We start from the raw sequence: 27,541 nt of genomic DNA, 5'->3' as shown, positions 1-27,541 counted from the left end.
AACATCAAATATACTAATTACGATATTTGCAAAATATTCGGGTCAGAATTCAGAGCTTTTATGTCTGTGATCATGAACAATCAACCATTTACGTAGATTATTTTCTGATTGAGTCTTTTCTATTGTCTTTGGTTTTTCATCACTCTAAGATTGTTATTAAGTCACAGTGAATCGGACACCGTGATTTTCAGATTGATAATCTGAAGATGACTTTTAATCTCATAATCAAATTTGATTCCCATTAAGATTGCTCTGCATTGAACAAATATGGCCATTAACTATTAGGGTCCTTCATTCCAAATTCATGTTTATCTATTTATTTAATTTAAACTTGTGTAACCACTGCATTCAAGCGAACTTGAAATTTAGTGATCCGCTCCCACTCCCTTATAATCACTACATCCATCCACTTGTCTATCTGTCTCTGTTCGTCCTCGTAATCTTTTTTTGTTGGCTGTGCTGATTTCCTACAAACATTTTTTTTTAAATATTCCTGTCCTACTATGACCGAAGGCCAACGAAATGATTGTTAGCGTCCCCAACGGATTGCCAATCAGCATACTGGCTTATGTCAGTCAGTTGTGTAGCAAATTGAAACAATATTTTTTTAAGTAGAGAAAATCAAGCATAGAAAAACTGTGGATGCCTTGCCTCCATGGAGAGTCACTTCATAGTACTTCAGAGACAAAATATTCACTGGGTTAAATTTTAGCTGTTTTGATGTTGTAAGGATATTCACTGGGATATAAAGGGAAAAAAATGTCATGTTTATAACATTTTGTATTCACAGGGCTTTTAACAATCAATGTGCACAAATAATTCTGCCCAATATCGACAATAACGAGGACAGACTGTTATACATTTCTCTCATTTCATAGTTACAGACAAGAAAGAAACTATAATTGATTATAAGATACAATTTACTACTTGGAATAATGTCAAGATTTTCAGAAAAGACTAACTGGCATTGTAATGTATCTTAGCAATGGTTTCCATGACAACAAGTACCAATTATTTTGAAAAAGAAGACGGGTATACTATTAGTTCATCTTATCATTAGCAGTAATTGACCATATGCGTTTACTACTGTAAAATACTTTATTTTCGCTTGGAATAAATTTTTCCTGAAGAAATGATTCAGTGAAAAAAAAATCCAGTGAATATATTTTACATTCAACTAGTCAAAAATCAGTGAAAATAAATCCCATACAAAACACCCAAAAAGTCTTTTCAGCGAAAATAAATTCCAGCTAAATTAAAGTATTTTACAGTATAACATTTTTACCAACTAATAATATTAAGAAGACTTTTTCAAGGAAAACAAAAATGACAGAGTGTACACTGCCTGTATCAGAAAGGGACATTATGACTAGACAGTAGTTCAAGGTAACATTTCTTATATGACGAACAATATGAAATATATTAAAAAATAGAATACAGTTTTGAGATGGCATCATTGGGATTGGATGTGGAAAACCATGCCAAGCAGTTCAAGATGGCAGTATGGGGGGTGCTACACATATCATGGGGTGCAGCTCAAGAAGAAGGAAGCATCCATAGCAGTATGGGTTGCTATGGTGACAGCAGTGTTCAAGTTTTTAGTATAGAGAGCTTTAATTGATTTTGCTTGTTTAAAAAGGCCTACTGTCATCCTTCCCAGGGACTGCACACACCACAGGGATGGTAATGATCCGTTGCACCATTGATTTTATTTACTTTAAGACACAATGCAATACCTACATAGAACAAAAGCTATTGTACAAACAACATGAACTATTTATTAAACTTGACTTATCAACACATTCCTGGACTTTAATATGATTCCATCACTATGGAAATGGTACATGTCATACACAGTATACACACAATGTCCTTTGTAAACGCAGACATAATACACTTGGTATTTGATGGTAGCAATCATCATACTTGCTCTGTAACTTAAAAAATATTCCCCAAAAAAAAATTGTAAAAAGTTGCAGAACATGCATCAAATAAGCAATTACTTTTTACATTTTCCTGAACAAATTTAAGATTTTCAGATGAACTTTTGAGAATACTAGATGTTGGTGAATATATGTACTGTAAAAGTAATAATTATTTCTTTATTGTTTATTAATATGCTAATGGATAATAAATTTAAGATTTTCAGACAAACTTTTGAGAATACTGGATGTTGGTGAATATATGTACTGTAAAAGTTTTAATTATTTCTTTATTGTTTATTAATATGCTAATGGCTAATAAAATCTACAGTATGTATTCTTGATTGCTAGGAATCTGGGTATTACAAAATGTTAGTTGTGCTATTCATGCCAAACTATTTTTTAAAGTCTATGACTATAAGGCAGGATCAAGAGATTGTGAGTCTCATCTAAAAATTAATCACTTTGAACAGTCTTTACTTGCAAGTGACAGACTTATTTTTTCTGTAACAGTCCAGAAAATCAGATAGGTATAGGAGCCAATCAGTGGAGGCTTTACAGTTAGATGACGACTTTGGTTTCAAACACCCCAGGACACCCAAGTGTTCTATGTTATTTGTGTAATTATCGGTATATAGGCAAGGGATTTTTCCACACAAAAACGACAAACTTGGCTGAATTTTGTTATTATATGGCTTAATGTTGCCCACACGGATTGCTTGCCTGTGAAAGTTATATATTAATATCCTGATTTGCATGAATCTGGTAAACCTGCAGTTTCTCAACATGTCTTTTTTTATTTATAGTTTCAAGTCATATTTAAGATGGCTGCCCAATACAGTGAATATCGATAAATTAATCACATTTATTTTATTATCACTTGTAAGCCAGCTTACTGTGGATATATAGTTTATCAAATAGTACAGTACAGTCTGAGCATAACTAAATATTTAGCAAGCTTTTATCTACTCTAGCTTGCTTCCACCACTGCTACATATCGAAACTGTGGATAGTAATATATCTCTAAATATGACTATATTAGAAACTTAGACAAGTTGAAATTTTGATGAAAACGATACTCACTTTAGCAATTGTTAGTTTTTATAAAAATTAAGGCATAGCCATCTTGGAAGTTTAAAGCTATAAGCTCAGATTACGCTGTAGGTGTTACCAATAGGTTGTATCAGTGTATGACTGTCGGTGCATGGGTTCTCCCCAGAAGGCGATTTAGGAGCAAATAATTCATCATGGATAAAGAAAAATGATGTAATCCAGTCCACTCATAAACTACCTTCCATCACTGTCCTGTGAATTAGTGAATTAGGCTTCAAAGCAGCGTATAATCGATAAACAATTATTCCTTCTCTTGCAAAGTCACAGCCTATATAAGCGTTAAGATATGTGTAAAAGGAAATTTACTTTGAAGGATTCGACTTAAGTCTGTACAAGCAAAATAGGGGTTACTTTTAGGATCCGGCAAATAATCCTTTGTCCTCAATCGGTTCTGATTATGATCAATTCTATTCAGTGCTATAGAAGGGACTATTTTGTGAATTTCTGATGAAACTCGTGGGGAAAGGTTAAATGGGAAATTGCGCAAAAAAAATATTGCACTAAATTTTGGTGTGAAAAGTTCCAGGTTGTATATAGAGTAAATTATTTCTTAAATAGTAATAGTCATGAGTAAACAACAATCCACTCTTAACTGGTGAATTTCCGAGAATTGAAATTGTTTTAAAACTAAAGATTTGGTAAACCGCTTGCAAATCAACCAAAGCAATAATAACTCACTCTTGAACATAAATTCAAGGTTTTTGGCCCTTAATGATATAAAAGTAAGATTATGATTATTATTTATTCTGAATATCGACATAAGTTTGACATGATTTGATTCTGTTTTTATTTTCTATTGATTAAGCACGCTTTTGACAGAAGAGCTGAATTTACAAACTATTTCATGAGAAAAAAAAATAATGGTCATTGCTCATATCCCAGAATGCCATGCTGATTGAAGATAAATAAATCGTGATGTGCAGCTCTAGAATATTAATGACAACTTCAATTGATTGCATCCTTGCTAGCCTGTGAGATTCATGCTTCCGTGAATTGGGTCGATACAATAGAACTTTAAGCATGGTAAAATCTCATTAATTTTGATTAGTATTTTTGTTTGTTATTAACATATGTAGACAAAGTGTGTATACTATATTCTTTGTTGCCATGGTAATGAAATCAAGTTTATTTGATTTATAGTATTCTGAGGCTATATATATATATATATATCAATTGTTCAACAAAAAAAATGTCAAATTGTTAAATGTTAACAGTTTATGGTGTCACAACAACTACTACTCCAATTTGTTCAAGTTGGACAGAATGGTGTCTTACACCCCCCCCCCCCCCCGGGAATTAAAAATAATGGTATCTCCCAGGTGCATGGTACCTCCTGGGATTATGGGTAATATCTGTAGAAACTCTTTATAGAATAGGTATTCCAATGCACGAGCAGTAAAACATGAATATCATCAAAAAAAAAAAAAAAAAAACTCAGTTGGATTGAGTATAAGTGGTTATTGGTACAAAATAAAATGCATTGTGGGAAACATAAAGGGGCAAATCTATGCCTCAACTAAATCTATATCTCAGCAAGAAAAATACAATAATGATGAAAAATACTTGTCCAAGTTTGTTGGGAGAAATGTATTTATACTTCATGATGAAAACTAAACTGATTTTTATGTGTTGATATTGGTGAATACCCAACTCCATGGGGATATAAATTGAATAAATACTGGGATATTTATTAATATATACTTGTATAAAAAACATTTTATACCTTCTATATTAATCACACGGTCCCTTATAGAATAATATGAGGTTATTAAGAGGATACCTCAAAGTATACATGCAAAGACAGTACAGCGGGAGTATCGACCGACGCGCAGCGCAAGACGATGCGATGGCGAACTGTCTGAGTGCATACTTTGCGGTATCCTCTTAATGCCCTTATTATTATACATCTTTTCCTCCCAATGATACATCATGGGAATGCCGAAATCCAAAATATTTAGAACAGAATTAGCGAACTTCTTTGTGTGGAGTCAAACACTGATGGCAGTTATGTTTGTTTTTATTATTATAGAACGCTCACGTGCGTAATCTATCCATATTTGGAATTTGCATTTCCTAATATGGTTGGATGAAAATACCTGTAAAATACCACAAAATTACAGCAAGCTGTTACTTATGGCATTACTATGACAGATGTATAATAATAGCATTTACTTATAGAATATGACATAAATTACATAAAAGCATTATATCTAAACACAATTGACACTACACAAGGCCAACATATTTGGTTACTATGCTATGAGTAACAGTATGATGCTATTCTCATAATCATCAGTTCAAATGTCCATTTCTGAACTTATTTTTAAGTCAATTTTTTTTTATTTATTTTAGCTAAATTTTCACATACCGGATTCGGCTGATACCCCGCCCTGGGCGATCTCATGGAGGATTCGATTTTTTTTTAGAAAGATGTGGACCAAAAGATCGCCCGGGCGATCTTTTGGCAGTTATTACGAGGCCCATCTTGTCTGGAAAAATAACCCTGCGTTGATAAAAATGGTCTAGAAAAAATAATGTTTCGCGTTGACCAAATATAATCATGCAAAGTATAAATTCAAAGTATTTTAATACATTGAAGAGAGGTCGCATTTTACATGAACAAGAACATGCACTATGAAGGAAAAGCAAGCCAAAGTCGAAACGGGGTGCATCATGGACATGACACAACACACGCTGCGACAACTGGGTGATCAGCGACATCATTTTGGGACGCAATTGAACTTCAAGTACTTTGCGAAACTTGCTGCGCGGCGATGCGAGCATCAAGTGTGTGTTGACCGAAGTTTGACCCCAAGTCACGCACTGAACTGGCGCGTTACCTTAGCAACCTTTTTCTTTTGTGGTCCGCGCGTCGATCTCGTAAAATTGTTATTATATCCGACGGTACTGTAATTGCGCAACTTGTATGCAACTCTGTATTGGCTTTAAATATATCAACATAGTTTACTTGGTGCACTGCTTTTCTAATTACGCAAATTTGTTTACAATATTGTACCAGCTCTGAATATTTCAACTTTGTAATATATTGCTTTCATGATAATTACGCAAACTCAAGTTAATTTTTACTATTGTTAGGATGCTGACCCGGGGTATTGGGTCTGTGAATATTTCAATATTACCGACTTGATAATGCGTTGCATTCGCAATAATTACGCAAACATAAACATGGGCGCATTTAAATCATTAAAAATGATAGTAGTCGGGTATCTACGGAAAGTCGAGACAATATTTTAAATACTTGTGATTCATCGATGTTTCATACCATGTGTCAAGTTAAATTTTACTATAATATAATAAACTCTGGACAGCGCACTTCGATCGCAATATTTACGTACATTTCGACTGAACTCTAATAACCACGCGTTTGAATTACGTGAGGTATTGGGCAATGACCTCATAAGTTCACGCACTGATATTTAAATTCGGGCCATCCAGCTTGACGCAAATCAATATAGTTACTTGTCATGTGTTCAAAAAATCTTTCAACTCTCACAAATACCATGAACGCGAAGAGTTAACTGGGGGTTAACTGAAAGGAAACGTCTTTTTTGGACAAAAAACACGTCAGTACAAGATTATGTGTACAAGGTTAGATTTATAGAACGTACATGACCGCTTAACTCAGTGTTTTAATAATCATGTCGCATGTGAAACGCAGGAGACATTTTAGTTCGCCAATTTCCTGTTTACGGACCTTTTGTCTGGAATGCGATACAGACAAAGATTAAACATTGCTGATAACAATCAAGAGGCTCGAATCAGGAAAGCTTGGATATTTTAAACTTCGTAAATAACATTCTTTTCAAGCGTAGACTTTATTCGAGTGTAATAAACGTAAGTGAAATGTATTTTAACGAGTAATAATATGCAACAACAATTCGTATACAGCATTGGTTTTATTGAAGTTTTAATGCTTTTCGACTTCACAGTGAATTATTTTAGCGTCATATTTGAAATAGCACGCTCGATACAAGATGTCGGACGGGAAAATTGGGGTCTGTAAAAATGTTTGTTGGTTCAGTCAGGCAATGTGTGGACCAAAACATCGCCCACTATTTGAAACATCGCCCATGGGCGGGGTTTAGGATGGGTGGCGTATCAGCCGAATCCAGTATATCTTGAAAATTATACATGACAGTCGGGCTGAAATTGAAATTGACCTTGTTTATTGCAGCCACAATAAACAAAGTTTTTAAAACAACACCAACAACAACAACAACGACAACGAGGAGGGGGACAGACATTTCCTTCTCATTTGCTTCTTGGTCAAAATCTTTCGTATTCATGCATTTTTTCTTCTTTTTTTTAAGTATTATTTGATTTGAACTTTGGAGCAAAAGTAAAGCTTACTTATCAGTATCCAATTTCATTCAAATTGTATTCATGTTTCCACTCAGATACAGGCATTTGATTACAAACTCTTTCTCCTGTTTATTAAAGCTAATTTTCATCAATATTTCCAAAAAAAATCCTAGGTAGATTTATCAGACTTGAACTACACAGAGATTATACATTGGTAATATTTTGAAGAAAAGATTGAGCAAAACTTACTTGAGTTATCCTGGGCACAAGAATTGTTAACGACGACATCGACAATGACAACAGACATTGTAACCACTATACCTGGCCATTTCATTATCATTATAATGACAAAGGTAAAAAAAAACTGTGAATGGTTTTTATTGATGTATGGGAAATATGAATACATTTTCTGTTCTTACACGGTGCACGTGGGAAAAGTTTTGATTTTAACGAGCAATGGCTGTGAAAGCGATAATCTGTATAGCTGATGCCAAATAATGAAAAAATTAATGTACTCCTAAACATTGGAGCAATCAAGTATTATAAGGTCAATTACCCTTTAAGTTAATTATCTAAAAAAACAAAACAATTTGTTAAATAAATTGTGAGCCTATATGGAATCTGATTCTAGTCATTCAGGCAGACAAAGTCGATACTTGTATCATATATTCTTTACAAAAATCTATATCAAAGTAGCGAAGCAGCGCCAAAAACAGTGTACGTGACAAAAACAAAAAGTACTGAATGGCCGCATAATTGCATTTTGATGTTCATTTCACTAGAAATACTGCATCTTGAACATATCAGCACTTATCAATAAGCAGACTTGTTTTGATGATTATTGTAAATTGTACCTATATTCGCGATTTTCACGATCATGAGAACAAAGGTCATTGAGACTTGTTTTCTTCAAAATTCCCAAAAAAAGTTGCTGTAAAATTTTTCACATTTTCTGACGATTTCATCAAAATAGAATCTCTTTACTGTATCTGACTGATGATATAATCTGTTTGTTTTTATAAGCGTCTATAACAGATACTCCGATTGCCGCTGCAAGTACAGTACTTATATAACAGCTTGACTTGCCTGCAGCTTAGTGTATGCCTACATGACTTGCATTAAGCTCTCCTCTAAATTTGACATTTTCCAAATCTATAATCTTCCTTTATTGACTCAAACAATTTCATTGCTTTAAGCTCTTTTGTAAATATCGATATTTTATCGATTTTCTTCACAAATGTACATATGCTTTTGACTAATAAGTAGTAGGAACTATTAGGTGCTGTAAAACATGGCTTCAGCAAAACTGTTTTTTTTTTTTTTTTTTTTTAGTGATTGCAATTTCATTGATTTCTACTTAGGCAGTTGAATAAGTTCATCAAAGCACCTAACGATCACATGACTAAAATTTATAAAATTAAAATGTGTACGTAGTAATCTTTGGAATAGTTTTTGTATTGTAGAATTTCGAAAAGTAGAAACATTTGAAAAGCAATGTGAAATGTTTTAATTATCATATGTACCTAAAGAAATTAACGATATATTAAAAAACAATCATTTCACTGATAGTGCAATGCACGAACTATGTGTGTTGTGTACAAACTACTTTGCCACATTTGATACCATGCATCCTACGTATCTCAGAGTACATTAACGTCACTAAGTATGCATATGCAGAGACCTTTCGAACTTTTTTTATTTTTAAAGAAACTTAAAAGTATGCATCAATGGTCATAGATTATTTTTAGTTTTGTCACGAAAAATCTTTGTAGGTCAGTGACGTGTCATATCAGCTTAAAGGGGCAAACTTTAGACTCAACGTGGATTTCCTATTTTCATAAACAGAACGTAAAATTCTTCCTTCATTTAAAAACTGTAGCTATACAGAAGGAAGATGGCTGCACACAAAATGCAGTAATAGAAAGAGTAATTTCATTTGCAAAGAGTCAAGTTTGAACTAGATCCATTATTAAAACGTACATCTCGGATTATATTACGTACTTCGCGAAATACCAATTTAATGCCATAAGATTCGTCAAATATACAGTTACAAATCTAATTATTTATCAAATGCAGAGCAAACGTACTGACCGTACATAGCAAAGGTACTTTATGTATATAGGTACATTCCTGTACATTTCATTTACTTTCTGAATCACAATGAATGAAAAGATTCCCCGACTGTGCACAGATAGATCAAAGCTGAGCAAATAAAAAAAAAAAACGTTTATCTCCATTCTACAACCTGAGGTTTCAGGTTTCCTATTCATTTGTATAGCTTCCGAAGCTGGTCACTTTAAACGTTGATAAAACGTGTCGTTGTCACTCGATATGACCAATATCAGTAAAATTCAATTTACATTCAGTAGGCTGACAGTTTTCTGAGCCTTAGGCAGAATAGAACGCGTCCTTCAAGTCACTTATATTACAAGATGATTTTAACTAACATAGCCGTCCTGGTGCCGCTGTATTTTTTCAAACAAGCAGCCTCTCGGCTGAGATAGCTTCGCTGTTAGCAATGCACATTTCAATTAAAGAACAGAAGATATCATTAGAAAATGAACAATACGTATAGTATCAATGCAATGGGCCTTGCTGTTTTCAACAAGAATTCAAAAATATCATTTTTCACCATAAATGATTGTGGTTTTTAACAAGACGAAAATATCACTTTTTACCAAAAATGACAAAAATATTCACCAAAATTAGATAATTAAAGATATCATTACAAAATGAACAAATCTGAGAGACGTCCACATGTAGTACCTATATATGTAATAATATCAAAGCAATTGGACTTGTGGTTTTTAACAAGAAGTCGAAAATATCACTTTTTACCAAAAATGACAAAAATATTCACCAAAATTAGAGAATTAAAGATATCATTACAAAATGAACAAATCTGAGAGAGGTCCACATGTAGTACCTATATATGTAATATCAAAGCAATTGGACTTGTGGTTTTTAACAAGAAGTCGAAAATATCACTTTTTACCAAAAATGACAAAAATATTCACCAAAATTAGAGAATTAAAGATATCATTACAAAATGAACAAATCTGAGAGAGGTCCACATGTAGTACCTATATATGTAATATCAAAGCAATTGGACTTGTGGTTTTTAACAAGAAGTCGAAAATATCACTTTTTACCAAAAATGACAAAAATATTCACCAAAATTAGAGAATTAAAGATATCATTACAAAATGAACAAATCTGAGAGAGGTCCACATGTAGTACCTATATATGTAATATCAAAGCAATTGGACTTGTGGTTTTTAACAAGAAGTCAAAAATATCACTTTTTACCAAAAATGACAAAAATATTCACCAAAATTAGAGAATTGACGATATCATTACAAAATGAACAAATCTGAGAGAGGTCCACATGTAGTACCTATATATGTAATATCAAAGCAATTGGACTTGCGTTTTTTAACAAGAAGTCGAAAATATCACTTTTTACCAAAAATGACAAAAATATTCACCAAAATTAGAAAATTGAAGATATGATCATGAAATGAACAAATCTGAGAGAGGTCTACCCAAGGTTTCAGGCTTGTAGTTTTCAAGAAGAAGTCGAAAAAGTAAAACATTGACACGGACAACGAACGACGGATGCCGGACGACGGACGACGTCGGTCGACGGACGACCCCGGACAATCACTCATTTGTCGACTTTGTCGAGCGGAGCTAAAAAAGCATTTTGCTGAATTCATTTTGATTAAAATAAATCAGATTTGTATGTATGTTTAATAATAAATATGCATTATTATATGAGGTAATAAATTCAAGTTCAATGGTAGATTTAAGTTCAATAAAAGTAATAAGGTGATTCTTCCTTTTTTTCTTGACCTTTTGAGGGGTCATAATTTTTCTTGTCACTATTTTTATTTTTTTATGTATTTTTCCCATAATTAGTCGGAACCAAATAGATATAATTTCACATTGATCAAAATTGGTTAAAAAGTATGAATTTTTGTTGGTGAAAAGTTGCGTTCGGTTCTTAACAAGTTTTAATTTGCAAATTCCTTTATACAATGTATATGTAAATATTTTTATCCTGACTCTACAACTTTTCAAAACTGCCATTGACTCATTTGTTTCGTTGGATTGGGGACATTATTAAACACAATACTTCAAAGGGGAATAATTTAAAAATATATGAATCTACAAGTGAAAAACATGATGTTATACCAAAAATGGATGACACTTAACATATAATATGGAGTAATAAAGCATATTGTTTCTACAAATTGCCTCTGGCGCATAATATAATTTCTACTGCCAACTCATTACATTTGGAACCAGAAAGCCGACTAAATTCAAATCATATTATTTATAAAATTGATAGTTAATATGTAAATAGGGTAAATAAAATGCAAACACTAGAATAGATTATCGAAAAGTTGAAATATCACATTTCATGGAAATCTAATAACTACCGCTGGTGGATCTGATTTGGTGAACAGTACATGTACGCTGGGAATAAACACACATACAGACAGAGTACTCTCATTGTTTGTTTGATGCGTCAAAGCCAACAGATACATTTGTAAATAATTTTGTCAACTTTCCATCCTGATGTGAAATTAAGCTCAATAAATTGGTACTGAATAACAGATCTGACATGGTGTAACACAATTGAAATATCTACAGAATCATAATTTCTTGAAGTGCCTGTGAAATGGCTGCTATTTTCACGCCTAATAGTATCGATTGATACATAAATATTATTAATTTTTATGTTTCTAAGCATAAATAATTTTTTTAAGTGAAAAAAATGCGTTTTAAACTCAGTCTACAGCAACTTTATTTTTGTGTATTTCAAAACGAGGCTCCTCATTAGCTTTCCATTTGCATACAGAAATTCCCCTTGTGACGTCAGAAGGGGAAGTTGTTGGGTAGCTTGCATTGCCGATACATATAAATAAGGCGAATTTCTTGTGCAGTTTTCTCGTCTTTGACTAAATTGTCACTTATGTACTTGTTCGTCGAGTAAGAATGGACCATAATGAACACATTAGTATCAAGTTTGTTGCATGGGGTTGAGTCAGATGCGAAATATGTCCGGTCTGGTGTAGCTAGTCACCGTGGTCGTCATCGGCGCATGTTTGTACACTGTCGCTGGACTCCGGCACAAAATCAAATTTGACGCCTGAATCGTCTTGTTATTCAGCAGGTTATTAGGCATGTCACTACACTGTTTTATTTCAACGAAAAAACACATTCAAAATTAAAATAAAAAGAGAATATATTTTGACATTCTAAACATTAAATTATAGTTATCAATAAAATAGAGAAATAATTAAAAAAAACGACAAATCACAGTTATTAAATAAATGACAGCCGCGTTGAAGTAAATTTGTTGTGATGGTCATGACGGGGACAAGTGCATGAATGGCGGCGTTTAATTGGATAACAAAAATAATTTAGAGCGGCTCACATACAGACAAATTCAAAGTGGATTTAGCGTGATTTTCGTAATTGTGACATTACTGTACTCGACCGCGTTAACGCCCAGGGGCCTCAACTCAGAAAATCACGTTTTTTTAGGGGTGGGCACTTACCCGAGCACCCCCCTCGAAAAAGAGTGCAAATGAAAAATTTGATTCATCAAGTAACAGATTACGTCTTTGAGGGAAATCAAATTACGAAATTAGTGAGTCGTCAATGATTTTCACAATGAAGAAACAGAAATGATCACAAAAAATATGCACATTTTATTACAATATTAATTACGTACCACCAGAATTTACGAAATTAAAAACATTTGAGTCTGTTGGAACACAGTCGAAGTCAAAATTATCATATCTCCAGTGACGAAGGTGTTGGATCGTACGCAAACTCTCGATGAAAATCACTTTCCGCCATGATGCATTTGCAGATTTCACCTGCAGCGGCGTGCTTTGACCTAATGGGTCAAGTTGGTTATTAACCAATCACAATGCTGTGTTGTACTGACGCAATTCTTCGGAAATTCCCGAAGACTTTCCGGTAACGCAATGCGGAAGTGAATTATCGATGTTGAAGTACGATCTGTTGGAATTGATTTCAGCGAATAAACGACATCCACGCTGTATCATAGAAAAACGATTACCAAGATTCGTTACGCAAGACCAAATTTTAAATTAGTTGCATTTTGAAGGGGTGGGCGCTTTGCCGAATGTGACCCCAAATATAAAAATTGCGCAAAAGTGGGGGGTGGGCGCTTGCCCGGGCATGGGCGCTAACGCGGTCGAGTACGGTATACTAAAGAATCACTTGTTGGAAACACAGCCCAAGCCCGGATTCTTATTCTATAAATTATTACGCAGATCAAGCTGCATGTAAAAGCAACAACGGTGTGAATTCGACATTCAACACCAATCACCGAACAATTCAGACACTTTTAGCCTGCGAAAATGAAAACAGGGCTGCGTAATTTCTTGTTTGTCCGACGCTTCGTTTTCGTGTCATTATCAAAATTACTGCTACTTTTTACATAACACGGGCGGTCTCTATAAAGCGATAATCACGATCGCAAATAAAAGTCAAATCATTTGAAACATTTTTACCCGGCGTCTCTCTCCCTTCTGAAATCCGCCTCAGTGCTCATGGGCTGGTCCGGAATCTATTTTTTTGAAAACGTTTTGTATTGCGCCTGGTTTAAATCTAGTTGTTTTGTCATGAAAAAAAGAATCTGAGGTGAAGTGGACACTACATTTGACGCTGTAGTAAGAAGCAAGTCCACCCCAATCTTTTCTCGTTATTTTCACGGCGTTCGTCCACCGATTTCGCACCTTCGGAATGAAACGTGTAAATACTTACACTATGAAGATACACATAACTGCAACCGCCCACAACACATCATAAATGTTTGTTGTGAAAACAATTTCTAAAAATTCTCTCTCTCAAAAATAAAATCAAATAGACAAATAAAAGAAACGCTGATCAAAAAATGTATATCGCTATAAAGTATGTTGTTTCTCTCATATTTAGCATTTGGTGGCGCACTTTCGGCGAGAGTCGGAAATCCGGAAACAGTCGACCGTTTCAGGATAGGTAGGCGTGGCTACAGCACGGGAAATATCTCAAATTTACATGGATACGAGTAATCATTTTCAGCCAAAAAATGAATAACTGCCCATTTCAGTGGGGCACAGATCTAAAATGGGAAGCGTGTGGGTGGGCATTGCACAGGCATTTTAAAGTTCTAACAATCGCATTTTGAGAATATACTTTAAATTAGTAAAATCACAGATTAGCTAAATTAGCTAAAATAACAGGCTAGATAAAAAGACATGTTCACCAAAAGTTATTACCAATCATGTAATTTATACAAATTCTAGAAAACTATTAATTTAACATTATTATTTAAATGTGAATACATTCATTTGTAAATCAGCTCGAGATTTGAGAAAGGAAATAAAATTTTTCACCGATGTGAAATTTTATTAAAAATTATTATTTTGTAGAATTTTAGATTACAGTATTAACAGGGGTTTTTACTCTAGGGGATGGACGGGATGGAAGTAATGTTCAATTTCACTCGTTTTCCTGGAAGGTCAGCAAAAATTTATGTATTGAAATTTACTGTATTATAAAAACATGATGCACAACAAATTTGTTGAATCATGAACTTTCATCGTGTGTCAAGTACTCTGTTTTTTCATCGCCTTGTCATATGATTAGAAGCCTTTTTTATGTACATGTACTCCCTTTACCGAATGTAGTATATATATATATAATAAATCATACTTCAAACACCTTTTCAATATTCTGGAGTCAGAGGATATGTACGCATGCACTCTTAATCTACATTAATGAAATTACACCTGGCGGTGTGAGATAACTCAACTACTTCAACAGCCAACCTACATCGTATAATTTGTATTAAAAATTACAATAATACACAGTAAGTGTTCGTAACAAAGGTCAGGTCACTGTGAACTGACTATTATGGGGTATTTTTATCCTACCATATTAGGAAATGTGAATTCCAAATATGGAATGATTACATGCGCAAGTGTCCTCTAATAATTAAAACAAACATGGCTACCATCGGGGTTTGACTGGACTCCACACAAAGAAGTTTGCTGATTTAGTTCTAAACATTTTAGATTTCGTCATTCCCATGATGTGTCTTTGGAAGGAAAAGATGTATAATAATAAGGTTATCACAAGGATACCTCTAAGTATGCATTCAGACAGTACACCTTCGCATCTGCCTCTATTGCGCGTCGGTCGTTACTACCACTGTACTGGCTTCGTGCATACTTTGAGGTATCCTCATAATAACCTCATATTAACATTGGTTTATAATTAATTTTTAAATCACAACTTTCAGGGATGGTGCCATTTTGAAAATGAAAACGACTAACACACTTTTGGTACAACAATATATGCATGTAACAAATGGGGACAAATAGAGAATAAATGTGAATATGCAAATGAGGCTATTAATATGCAAGAATGCGATATAAAAACTAAATGAGAATTATAATTTCTTATTCGATAGTTGCCCTATATTATCCCAATATGCAAATTTATCTGAATCATGCGGCTGGTGAGAGTTATTGACGAGGTTTGTGAACAAACAGTCAATAATACAAGCAGTAGTTTGTAAATTTGCAGATGGCAGTATTTTATGTGATCATCTCCACAAATAGGATATACAGTACATTACAATGCATTAGATGGTAATGAAACAACGTAATAAAATAAATTTCTTTTTAAGAGCCTAATAAAATTGAGTTTTATTGCGACAGTTATAGCAGACGCTCTCTTTTTTATTATCAGCTCGCAAATCTATTAAAACAATCGACTTGTTTACAGCTCAATTCAATTGAAGTAGTATTTATCAAGTCTATGTATTTATTGAGCCTACATACACATACATCCGAAAGTTCTAAAACATTTTGAATTTTTAAACTTGAATGATGATGATGAATGATTTTGATATAAACGAGAATGTACAACTTCCTTAACAAATAGCACTGGCATGACTTAATTAATTGGTCTGACTGAGTCGACTCGGGAACACACAAAACACCAAAAAACCAGTCAAGATTGACTTATTGCTTATTTGCATATTAATTGCTATAAATAACAACATGCCTTATGACTGAGAATGATTAAATTAAACAGTTCAATGGAAACTCTTTGGAAAATATACCATTTAATTTTTACAAATGGGCTTTATTGGTATAGACGCGGACTTGTTGTAGTTTAGACGTGTCCGATTCGATTCCTCTTTACTGTATAGCTTTATACCTTATTAGTTAAATATAACTGCGAATGGAAATGGTAATCTCGTAACGAGACTACTGTATTTTAATTTAACTAATTCTGCGATATTTTCTTTCAGCAGAGACACTGGTACTGGTAATTACAGTCAAAGTTTTGTAGCAATCTGAGCCGAAAGCAATAATCGTGAGTGTGTGTCGACGTCAACCTAAGAAAATATACATCACTAGATTAATCACATGCGTATTATCACGCTGAATAATAATTCTGGGGAAAAAAAAAACACACACACACACACACAAGGATTCCAATTTAAACCATCTTCACTGTAATCCACAGATATCGGATTAAACACAAAACCGGAAGAGAGCCCCCGGAAGATCCAGATAGTTTTTTTTATTGTGACTATTACAAAACATTTGTAATTGTATGTTAACGCACCGAAATGTGCACTCTTTGTCTCCCACTCCATTGACTTTTATCAGTCAGCTAGCTCACTTCCACCCTTGATTATGTAACTCATATTTACTTTATAGATCACTCCCCAGTTTGTGCTATTTTAGTTAGTATCCCATGAACCATCATGTGTTTACATTTTGCCATCTTAGCCAATCACGTTAGTGCATCCACGGCGTCCCTTAGTCTTGGCTACTCTCATCTCATCATTCAGTTCCTGCTTTCATACAGTGAGCATCGTTCAAGTTTTCAGCTACAAATTTGCACTCTTTTCCCTTGTCACCACTCAACAAATTCGCCATGGGTAAAGCTGCACGAAAGAAGACTAGTACATCCAGTAACTCCGGCGCTGCTCGACGACCTGGCAGGCCACGCCGTAATATCCAGCCGCCCGCACGTTTCACGGAGCAAACCTCGACGCAAAACCAACAACAAGCCGCTGTCCAACAGATCGTCGAGCAAACAGATTCCTTGGCCGCAACATCCGAGTCATCTTTACAGAGTATGCCAAGAAACTTCACCGAGTTAACGAACATGATTCGCATGCACTCCCAGGCCGCCGTTGCCGAGTTCCAAGCCTCCGTATCCAAAGAACCAAACAGCGCTGAACCAATCGCAACTCCACCAACAAGCATTCCAGTTTTCACCATTCCCGATGACCCAGCTCAAAATCAACTTTCGCCAGCATCCACCGCCGGCAACGCAACGTACAGTTTAAACACACCCGCCGATCACAATGTCAACACAGCTATTCAGCCATTTTCAGTCAACGGTACAAACGCGCATGCGCAATTCCCAACGCAACCAACAAACAATCATACAACTTCCGCTTTCCTCAACTCCGCATCGAACCAGCCTGCGTTCCAAAACAACCACAGATCTAACCTGGTAAACAACGCAAATGGGATTTTCACGAACCAAACGCCATGGCAGACATCACCGTTCAACATACCCAACCTCGCCGTACCTCCAGAGCATTACAACCTACCATTTATCGAACAAGCCACACTAAATGCAGTCAGCACCCCAGGTAAATACATTGACCTTTCCGATTTTCACCCCGACGTAACCTTGCCAAACTCCGTAACTACAAATCGTAGCTACATCTCTTTCGACCCAACAGTCCCTTCAGCCGCCTGTCTCACGACCCAATCAAAGAAAAAAGAAATCGACACTTTTGAATCATGGATTGAATGCTACCTTGCATACGCAGCCTACCGTTCATTCTACTTCCCGGAAGACGCCATTCCCTTGATGAACTATGCTAGACTTCTTGCCCCACGGGCAGCGACCTACAAGCCAGAAGCGTGGTTAACATATGATAAACAATTTCGATTGGACGCTGGTAAACACCATGGCTCATCTACCCGGTCGTGGAGCTCTCCAAATACATTCCTGGACCACAAGAATTTCCAACAAAAACCACACCTGATCGTTCCAACCTGTTTTGAGTGCAAATATAAAGGACATGTCAAATCCGAATGCCCTCAACGTAGATCATCCAACCCATATTACTGGAGCAACCAACAACAACAACAACAACAACCTAGCAACATAAACAGACAAGTATGTCGTGACTTCAACAGAGGGTCCTGCAGCAACCCATGTACCAATGGCCGCCAACACTCATGCTCTGTCTGTCACGCACCCGACCATGGTGCCCACACCCACCAGCAGCAACCCTCCAACTCAACTCGAAATTTTTTTCGTGGCCAACAATTCAACCAGCCCAAGCCATTTCGTCCAAACGACGCTACCAACCGAAATAGTTTCAACACTGCAAACGTCAACTCCAATCAAGCTTAACGAACTAGCACTAGCCCTGCACGACCACCCAGACAAACCATTTGTGGCATCCATACTCCTAGACATTTCGCGTGGTGTAGACCTGGGCTTCACAGGCAATCGCTCTGCCAGACAAACTCCAAATGCCAAGTCTTCACTCAAACACAAAGACATTGTCTCAAAAGCCGTAATGAAAGAGGTCAAACTGGGGCACACTATTGGTCCATTCTCCGAGCCACCCTTTCTAAACTTCGTCACTAACTCCCTCGGGATCAGGCCAAAGAAGACAGGTGGTCACCGACTCATAATGGACTTGTCCCAACCAACGAACAATAGTGTAAACGACTTCATACCAAAGGAAAACTATACTTTGGTCTATGCTCGCATTGACGATGCCATCGCCATGATCAACAAACATGGGCCCGGTTCGCTTCTTGCGAAAGTAGACATCCAACATGCGTTCAGACTGTGTCCTGTGCGAAAACAAGACTGGCATCTACTCGGGTTTAAGTGGGACGGCCATTACTACTTCGACCGCGTCCTTCCATTTGGTCTGCGGTCTGCACCTTTCCTATTCAATAGGATCGCCACAGCACTTGAATGGGTAGTCAGACACCAAGCCAAAACAAGTGACATCATACACTATCTCGACGACTTCCTGGCCGTCGGCCCACCCAATCATCAATCCTGTCAACGAAGCAAAGACATAATTCTAAACACCTGCTCCACACTAGGCATTCCCGTTGCTGCCAACAAGGTCGAAGGTCCATCATCCATTATTACCTTCCTCGGCGTCGAATTGGACACAGTCGACATGGTCATCCGCCTACCAGCCGACAAACTTGAAAACATCTTATCTGCTATTCCACTGTGGGCTAACAGATATCACTGCTCTAAACGTGAACTCCTATCACTAATTGGAACTCTGAGCTTCGCATGTAAATGCGTTCCTGCGGGAAGGCTGTTTCTAAGACGAATGATAGACCTCGCCACCACTGCTTCATCAATCAACCAAATTATAGTCCTTTCCAATGACTTTCGCCTAGATCTCCAATGGTGGTGGGAGTTTCTTCCAAACTGGAATGGCTCCGCCCGCATTCTCGCAACATCATGGTGTCTGACCCCAAATATGAATCTCTACACAGACGCTTCATCTGTCATTGCCTGTGGGGCCTTCTACAACAAGCAATGGTTCACCCTGCCTTGGTCACCGGACAAATGTTCCATCAACCCTCCCCTCTCAATTGAATGGAAGGAACTTTTCCCTATCCTAATTTCATGTCTAATTTGGGGCCACCTTTGGCACGGGCAAAAAATCATGTTTCACTGTGACAATGAGGCAATCGTCAACATTTGGAAAAAAGGCTCTTCAAGATGTCAACGCATCATGTCGCTGGTGCGTGCCATCTTCTTCACCGCAGCTAATGGCAACTTCCACGTCATGATAGCACATATTCGTGGTACTAACAATTCAATTGCTGACTCTTTGTCTCGTTTGCAGATGAAACGGTTTCGCCAACTGGTGCCAGACGCAGCAACAGAACCAGTAACACTGCCAGACCTCGACAGCTACTATCCACAACAGTAACTAGACTTGAGCAACAAGCCCACCAATTCATGCTCCATCGCCTCTCGGCAGCAACACGGCGCACCTATTCATCAGGTCAGTCCAGATACCGTCTCTTCTGCCAACAACACAGGCTAACGCCCGTACCCGTGACACCGAGGCTTGCCACTCTATTCGTCACACGTCTCGCCATGGAGGGTCTAGTCTACAAGTCAATCAAAGTCTACCTTGCCGCTATTGTCAGCCTCAACGCCGAAACTGGACACACTGAGGACATTGCATCTAACAACATGCTGCGCCATGTACTACAAGGTATCAAACGCGATCACGGTGACCCCATTCGCCCAAGATTGCCAATCACAATGACACTAATGCGTAAAATCAAGAATGCTCTCAGGTCGCACCCTGCGATTCATGTCAATGACAAACTAATGCTGTGGTCTGCTTTCACCTTAGCTTTTTTCGGGTTTTTACGAGTTAGTGAGTTCACCGCCACATCAGCTTCAATATTTGACATCGATGGTACCCTTCTCGGCTCAGACGTACAGCTCACAGACGATCTTATCGTCACCATTAAAGCTTCTAAAACAGACCCGTTTCGCCGTGGCCAAGTCGTCACCATTGCACCTACGCAGTCATCTATTTGTGCGGTTCGCGCATTCCGCAACTACAACCCGGCAGCCCTCAACGCACCAGCGTTCTGCTTCACGAACGGCAAATTCCTTACGCGTCAAGCTGTAACATATCACCTTCGCGACCTACTCCTTCGTGCAGAAGTTCCAAATGTGTCTAATTATGCCAGTCACAGCTTTCGCAGTGGTGCAGCAACAACAGCTGCCGAGGCCAACCTCCCCGACTGGCTGATAAAAGTCCTAGGACGATGGCGTAGTGACGCATATCAGCTGTACATTACCACACCAACTGACATTATTCGTAAAGTACCAGCAACGCTTGCTCAACATCGCTGAACATTGCTAGAACTTAACATCTCACCAATTTTGCAACTGGCAAGCAGAACACTTGTGCTTATACACACACATGCCTCGATCTCGTCATTTATTATCTGCATGTGCTTTACATAACCATCGCATTCATATGTATTCGATTCATTTTACTCGTATTTTCTAATTTTGTAATCTTGTAATTTTTAGATACTATTCGATCTTTCGTAGTTTTAGTTCGCATTTGATTCTAGTTTGCTTTGATTTATTCATTTACTCGAATGTTTGTGTACACCAACTTAGCCTAAAAGAAAACTGTAAACTATGCTTCCAGTGCATGCACGTGCATCCATTGCAGGCTTATGCCTACTACATCATGCTCCTTGGCATGCCACTGCATCTAATTTGGGGGGATTGTCACACAGGGAATCCATACTCTGTTTGGGCAACACGTCGCACTTGCCCCGAGATGAGTTGAAAGTTACAACTCGCCGCGGGACATAGGCCTCAATGACGCCTACACACAGAGTACCCTTAGGTGGCGCCCTCACTCAAGTACCACGTCGTCCTTGCCATGATGTTGGTCAAAGGCGACCAATATCATGGAATAGACGGCTAAGACGCTTGTACGCTGAGGCTCTCGATCCCCCTACTTTTTCTCGCATATCAGTCTCTTGTGTCATTTCTAGTGCGTTAATGTGACTATTACAAAACATTTGTAATTGTATGTTAACGCACCGAAATGTGCACTCTTTGTCTCCCACTCCATTGACTTTTATCAGTCAGCTAGCTCACTTCCACCCTTGATTATGTAACTCATATTTACTTTATAGATCACTCCCCAGTTTGTGCTATTTTAGTTAGTATCCCATGAACCATCATGTGTTTACATTTTGCCATCTTAGCCAATCACGTTAGTGCATCCACGGCGTCCCTTAGTCTTGGCTACTCTCATCTCATCATTCAGTTCCTGCTTTCATACAGTGAGCATCGTTCAAGTTACCTCCCACCCTCCCATCATTACAGTCTGCTTCTTTATTTTGTTTTTTTTCCTCTGTACTTTTTTCATGTTTTGGTTATTTATCAATAAATACAGCTAGGGGGGGTGGATTGTCACACAGGGAATCCATACTCTGTTTGGGCAACACGTCGCACTTGCCCCGAGATGAGTTGAAAGTTACAACTCGCCGCGGGACATAGGCCTCAATGACGCCTACACACAGAGTACCCTTAGGTGGCGCCCTCACTCAAGTACCACGTCGTCCTTGCCATGATGTTGGTCAAAGGCGACCAATATCATGGAATAGACGGCTAAGACGCTTGTACGCTGAGGCTCTCGATCCCCCTACTTTTTCTCGCATATCAGTCTCTTGTGTCATTTCTAGTGCGTTAACTGTCCTGTAATACATTAAACGACGGAGATTATATACACTCGTGATAACACAAATCAAGATGTTGCTACTCATACTAGTTGACTTTATCATTAAATTTAAAGTGTACTTTAAGTATACTTTTACAAATGTACTGACTTTAATAATAAATAATTCATTTGAATTAATATTTTATCAACTGATACTGAGTTCTCTAATTCCAACTTCAAATATGGATTACACGTATTTTACAACCTGATGCCTATAATTAACAACCTTTAAACGTATAATTTAATTATTTTTGAAAAATGATCATTTAAAACAATTTTAATATCGGTGAACTATGTATTTATTGTTGAATAATTTAAATGCAAACAAAACCTATCTTAAGTGTTTTCATTTCATGTGTTTGAGAAGTATATACATGTACGTATCTCGCATCTCTCTGTACCGACAGTTTCCAGGAAACGATAATTTAAAACTTGCGAACCACTACAGAAATAGATTCATCATTATAATTATCCTCATCAGTTGTCCGGGTTGCATCGTAATGAGTGCGTGTTTTAACGTGCCGGTTTCTATACTCCTGTTTATCCACCAAATGCATGCTGGGAAATCCCACTATATGATGGGAATTACTAGAGATGCATCAACCTGACATGTTTGGAATGTTAAAATTAAATAAGTAGGCCTTTTAATAAAGTTTACAGAGGCATATTAGTACCTGATGTAAAGCTAAATAGGAATTACACCAGCACTTACTTGCTGAATTTAAACACTAGGTTTAAAAACATTGGAGAACATATTCAACAGTTTAGAAAACATTTTAATTACAATTATTTTTTCTAAAAATGCTACACTGATATTATGGAGATATAAATCGGCACATTTTTTTATTGTTATAAATATGTGCTTTTATTTAGATTTCTTTTTTTTTAAATTTTCTAAAATTCTAAACAACATAATGAAACAAGCAGCCTCTCGGCTGAGATAGCTCCGCAGTCAGCAATGCACATTTCAATTAGAGAATTGAAGATATCATTAGAAAATGAACAATATGTATAGTATCAAAGTAATCAAACTTGCTGTTTTCAACAAGAAGTAGAAAATATCACTTTTTACCAAAAATGACAAAAATATTCATCAACATTAGAGAATTGAAGATATCCTCACGAAATGAACAAATCTGAGAGAGGTCTACCTGAGGTACCCAAACCTATAGTATCAAATCAATTAGACTTGCGGTTATTAACAAGAAGGTGAAAATATCACTTTTTACCAAATATGCCAAAAATTCCATAAAAATTAGAGAATTGAAGATATCATCACCAAATGAACAAATCTGAGAGAGGTCTACATGTAGTACCTATATGTATAATATCAAAGCAATCAGATTCGCGGTTTTCAACAAGAAGTCGAAAATATCATTTTTTTCTGCTCGACAAAGTCAACAGCGGAGCTAAAAAGTTGTGAAGCACGCATTTTTATCTGACATGCATGTAGTGATCAGAAAATCTTACATTTTATTCTTAGCCATAAATTATGATTTCACTACGTTAGACTGAATAACATTTTTACCATGGCAACCAATTACTCAAAAACACTGAAAGCCTCTATTAATGTTCAAAAGGGTGTTAAGTTGGCGATGTGTTTATCAATAATTTGTGCACAATGTTTATAGTTCAGCGGCCATAACATTTTATCTGAGCATCCTGAACACAACTGTCTATTAAATCCACATTCTAAAAATTAAAGAATTCAGCGAAGACTATTAAGAACACCATATACGAGTTCCCTAAACTATTGCCATGGTTACAATTAACAAAATGTACTAAAAATGATTGATACTACGACGCTAGGGCAATGGCCAGGGGTGATATTTCCGGTGATTACAAGATCATGCTTTTACCGACAACGTCAACATTTACTCCTTCAATTCACCCTCATTTGCTGAAAAAGAGAGCGTAAATTGCATCATCTGTGTCACTGTCATATATTACAAGTATTGTATGAGATGACAGATACTGACTGTATACGTTTCAAATTTACAAAGCCGTTGGTGACTTTGGGTTTTCTTGCGTGAATTTCTAGATAATGGGAGTTTCTTCCTTGATTCTACTGTAAAATACTTCATTTTCGCTTGGAATTAATTTCCGCTGAAGAAACGATTCAGTGAAAATAAAATCTACTAAATTTACCTATTTTCCTATATTTTACATTCAACCGTCAAAAATCAGTGAAAATAAATTCCATACAAAACACCCCAAAACTCGTTTTTTCAGCGAAAATTAATTCCAGCTAAAATAAAGCATTTCACAGTAAATTATTTCTAGTATTTGCGGAAGAACAACAGGTTTGTATTGTGAACAAAAAATTTAAATCTGACGTCTATATTTGTTATATATATTTACCTTTAAATCAATTTGTAATTTTTTTAATGCATGGATTTTACAAATTCCCATCTTGCAATTTCCAACGGCCAAAGAAAATACGTGTTTTCAAACAGCAAAGTGTTGTACTATATGCACATACATAAGACAAAATCAAAGAAAAACAAAATTGTGCATTCGCTGATTGGTTGAGTAACTTACTCAGTAGCAATTAATTTCACCGAAAAAAATCTCATGGTTGAAATGAACAGATGTATTGAGCAAGAGGTTGGCAAAAGTTGAAATGACAAAACATTCCTAAATCTTATTTTGATCAGCTTAATTTCTGATGGTGAGAAAAGATCACAAGTACAATCCTTTGATCCATTTTGTGTAAAAATAGAATTAGGACAATGTACAGGAGAAGAAAAAAGGGGGGGGAATAAAAATAAGAGCTCTCTATATAGACGACAAAGAAAATATATTAGGAGTTCGTTCATTGAACAATTCAATGAATAAAAAATTATTTGATCCATACACAATGCTGAGTAGTTGTACTCTCATTAGAGCATAATACGTTTATGGCGTTATGAACATGATTGGTTTCGTGTCAACGCCTAAATCAACAATAAAGTTCATAACAATTGGAAATATAGAATTGTCTTCATTTTATACATTCTTCAATCAGTTCAAACATTTTAATTCTGTCTTGAAAAATATTTTCAACCATCGTAGTAGGTTTTACCATAATTTGTGGTGAATGTAGAAAATTATACCAATATCAAAGTCTTAATTTCTGAGTTTCAAATGTAGCCATTTCAAGTGATATGAAATTTATTTTTCTGTGCCAGGCAACAGACAGATTTTTTTTTTTGTTATTCTTCTTAATTGTAACCCTTTTCATTTCTTCCAAGGGTTGCTATGTGTTAATAAAATTATTACGCAACAGACAGAACTGTGTGATTCATATCATAATTAAATGACATTATGGCACTTTAATGAGCTATCTCACAATCAACCAGTCCCAGTTGACGACAAGCACCTGCAGACCTTGACCAAGGTTCTTCTGAAGCTGAATGAATCACTACCAGTGAATTTGGTCTCCTCATTGAGTCGATGGCACACTTATCCATCTACAGTCAAACCTCGTTAGTGCGAATATCAAGGCCCCAGGTGAATATATTCGTTATAACCGGTGTTCGTAATAACCGATCACCACTAGAGGGCGCTTTACAGAAACAAACTAATTACCATAAGTCAGGGTAAACAAAACTATGGCGCCATTTTAAACACTAGACCAAGCATTAAAAACACACAAATAGTATTGAAATAAACGTTGTCATGTTTATTAAAATAATATTAAAATGGAAAATACAAATGTTGAATTCGGAATGCTTCATTCTCTGTCCTAAATCTTCGGCCTTTGCCTGGAGGATAGGACCGCTGATTGGGACATTCATAGAACGGGCACTGGTAAACCATTTCCGCAATGCCTGCTCAACGTCGTCGACTGCTGAAAACCGCATTCGCTTCCGGCACGGCTCAATTTTGTTGTGTTCGAACATCTTCAAAACATCAGTTTTTTTCTTTAAAATCGTTGACAGTGTACTGGGTTTAACATCAAATTTTCGACAGACATCGCCGTGACGAATGCCCGACTCAATCGCTTTGATCATTTGGACTTTACAGTCCAACGACAAGGCACGCCGTTTGACACGAGTTGACATTTTGAAGTCAGGACGGAAACTGGCATCTCACTCGTAGTCGCCGTAATTTATCTAAAATTTACAGCGTCCATGCTTCACACTTTTTTATTGTGAATCTTAAAATTAAAAACTCGAGCAGCAAGGGCGTCGAAAGTGACTAGACACTGGAAGTCACGTACACAAAAGATTTTCACGCCCAGTGAATGGCTAGATTGTTTTTATTTTACGCTGCACAGCTCAAGCCCACTGCCAACAGCGGAAGCGTAACACCGTGTATTTGGCGGTTCGTTTTAGGATTTCGCAGCTGTTTGAGCGAATGAAATGTTCGCTATAGGTGTTACAGACCATTGTTTTTCAGAGAAAATCCTTTCGTACTAAGCGGGTTTTCGTAATAAACGAGTTCGTTCTAAGCGTTGTCAATTACCATAGGGATAATGGATTTTCAAACGGGACTTCGGTGTTCGTTCGTTGTAACCGGTATTTCGTTGTAACCGAGTTCGTATTAACGAGTTTTGACTGTATTACTGTTGAACTAGGGTATACTATTTACAATTTGGTGCAACAAATGCTTAAGAATACTTGTGAATAATAATAATACAAAGAAGTTACAACAAAAACCACTGAAAGTAGGTAATCAGTCGTTCTAATCTTATAACACCCAGCGCAATCCAAATAACAATGGAAGGTAATAGGAAAGGAAAGAGTCTCAGGACAAGGTTTAATCAAGTTTTATATCTCTTGTTTCTTGTCTTTTGTTTGAA

At 36.5% G+C, this 27,541-nt stretch overlaps 1 protein-coding gene across 1 annotated transcript in view; it reads right to left on the bottom strand.

Annotated features, from left to right (window-relative positions):
• The window catches only part of LOC100371266 (sedoheptulokinase-like), a 78,661-nt gene that overhangs the window by 14,254 nt on the left and 36,866 nt on the right, over positions 1 to 27,541 (bottom strand). The gene's annotated exons all lie outside the window — the stretch shown is intronic.

This window comes from Saccoglossus kowalevskii, chromosome 16, assembly GCF_978046115.1.
Source record: "Saccoglossus kowalevskii chromosome 16, keSacKowa6.1, whole genome shotgun sequence".
Classification (NCBI taxonomy): domain Eukaryota; kingdom Metazoa; phylum Hemichordata; class Enteropneusta; family Harrimaniidae; genus Saccoglossus; species Saccoglossus kowalevskii.
The sequence above is the reverse complement of the archived record's forward strand: the minus strand, read 5'-3'. Positions and strand labels throughout refer to the sequence as shown.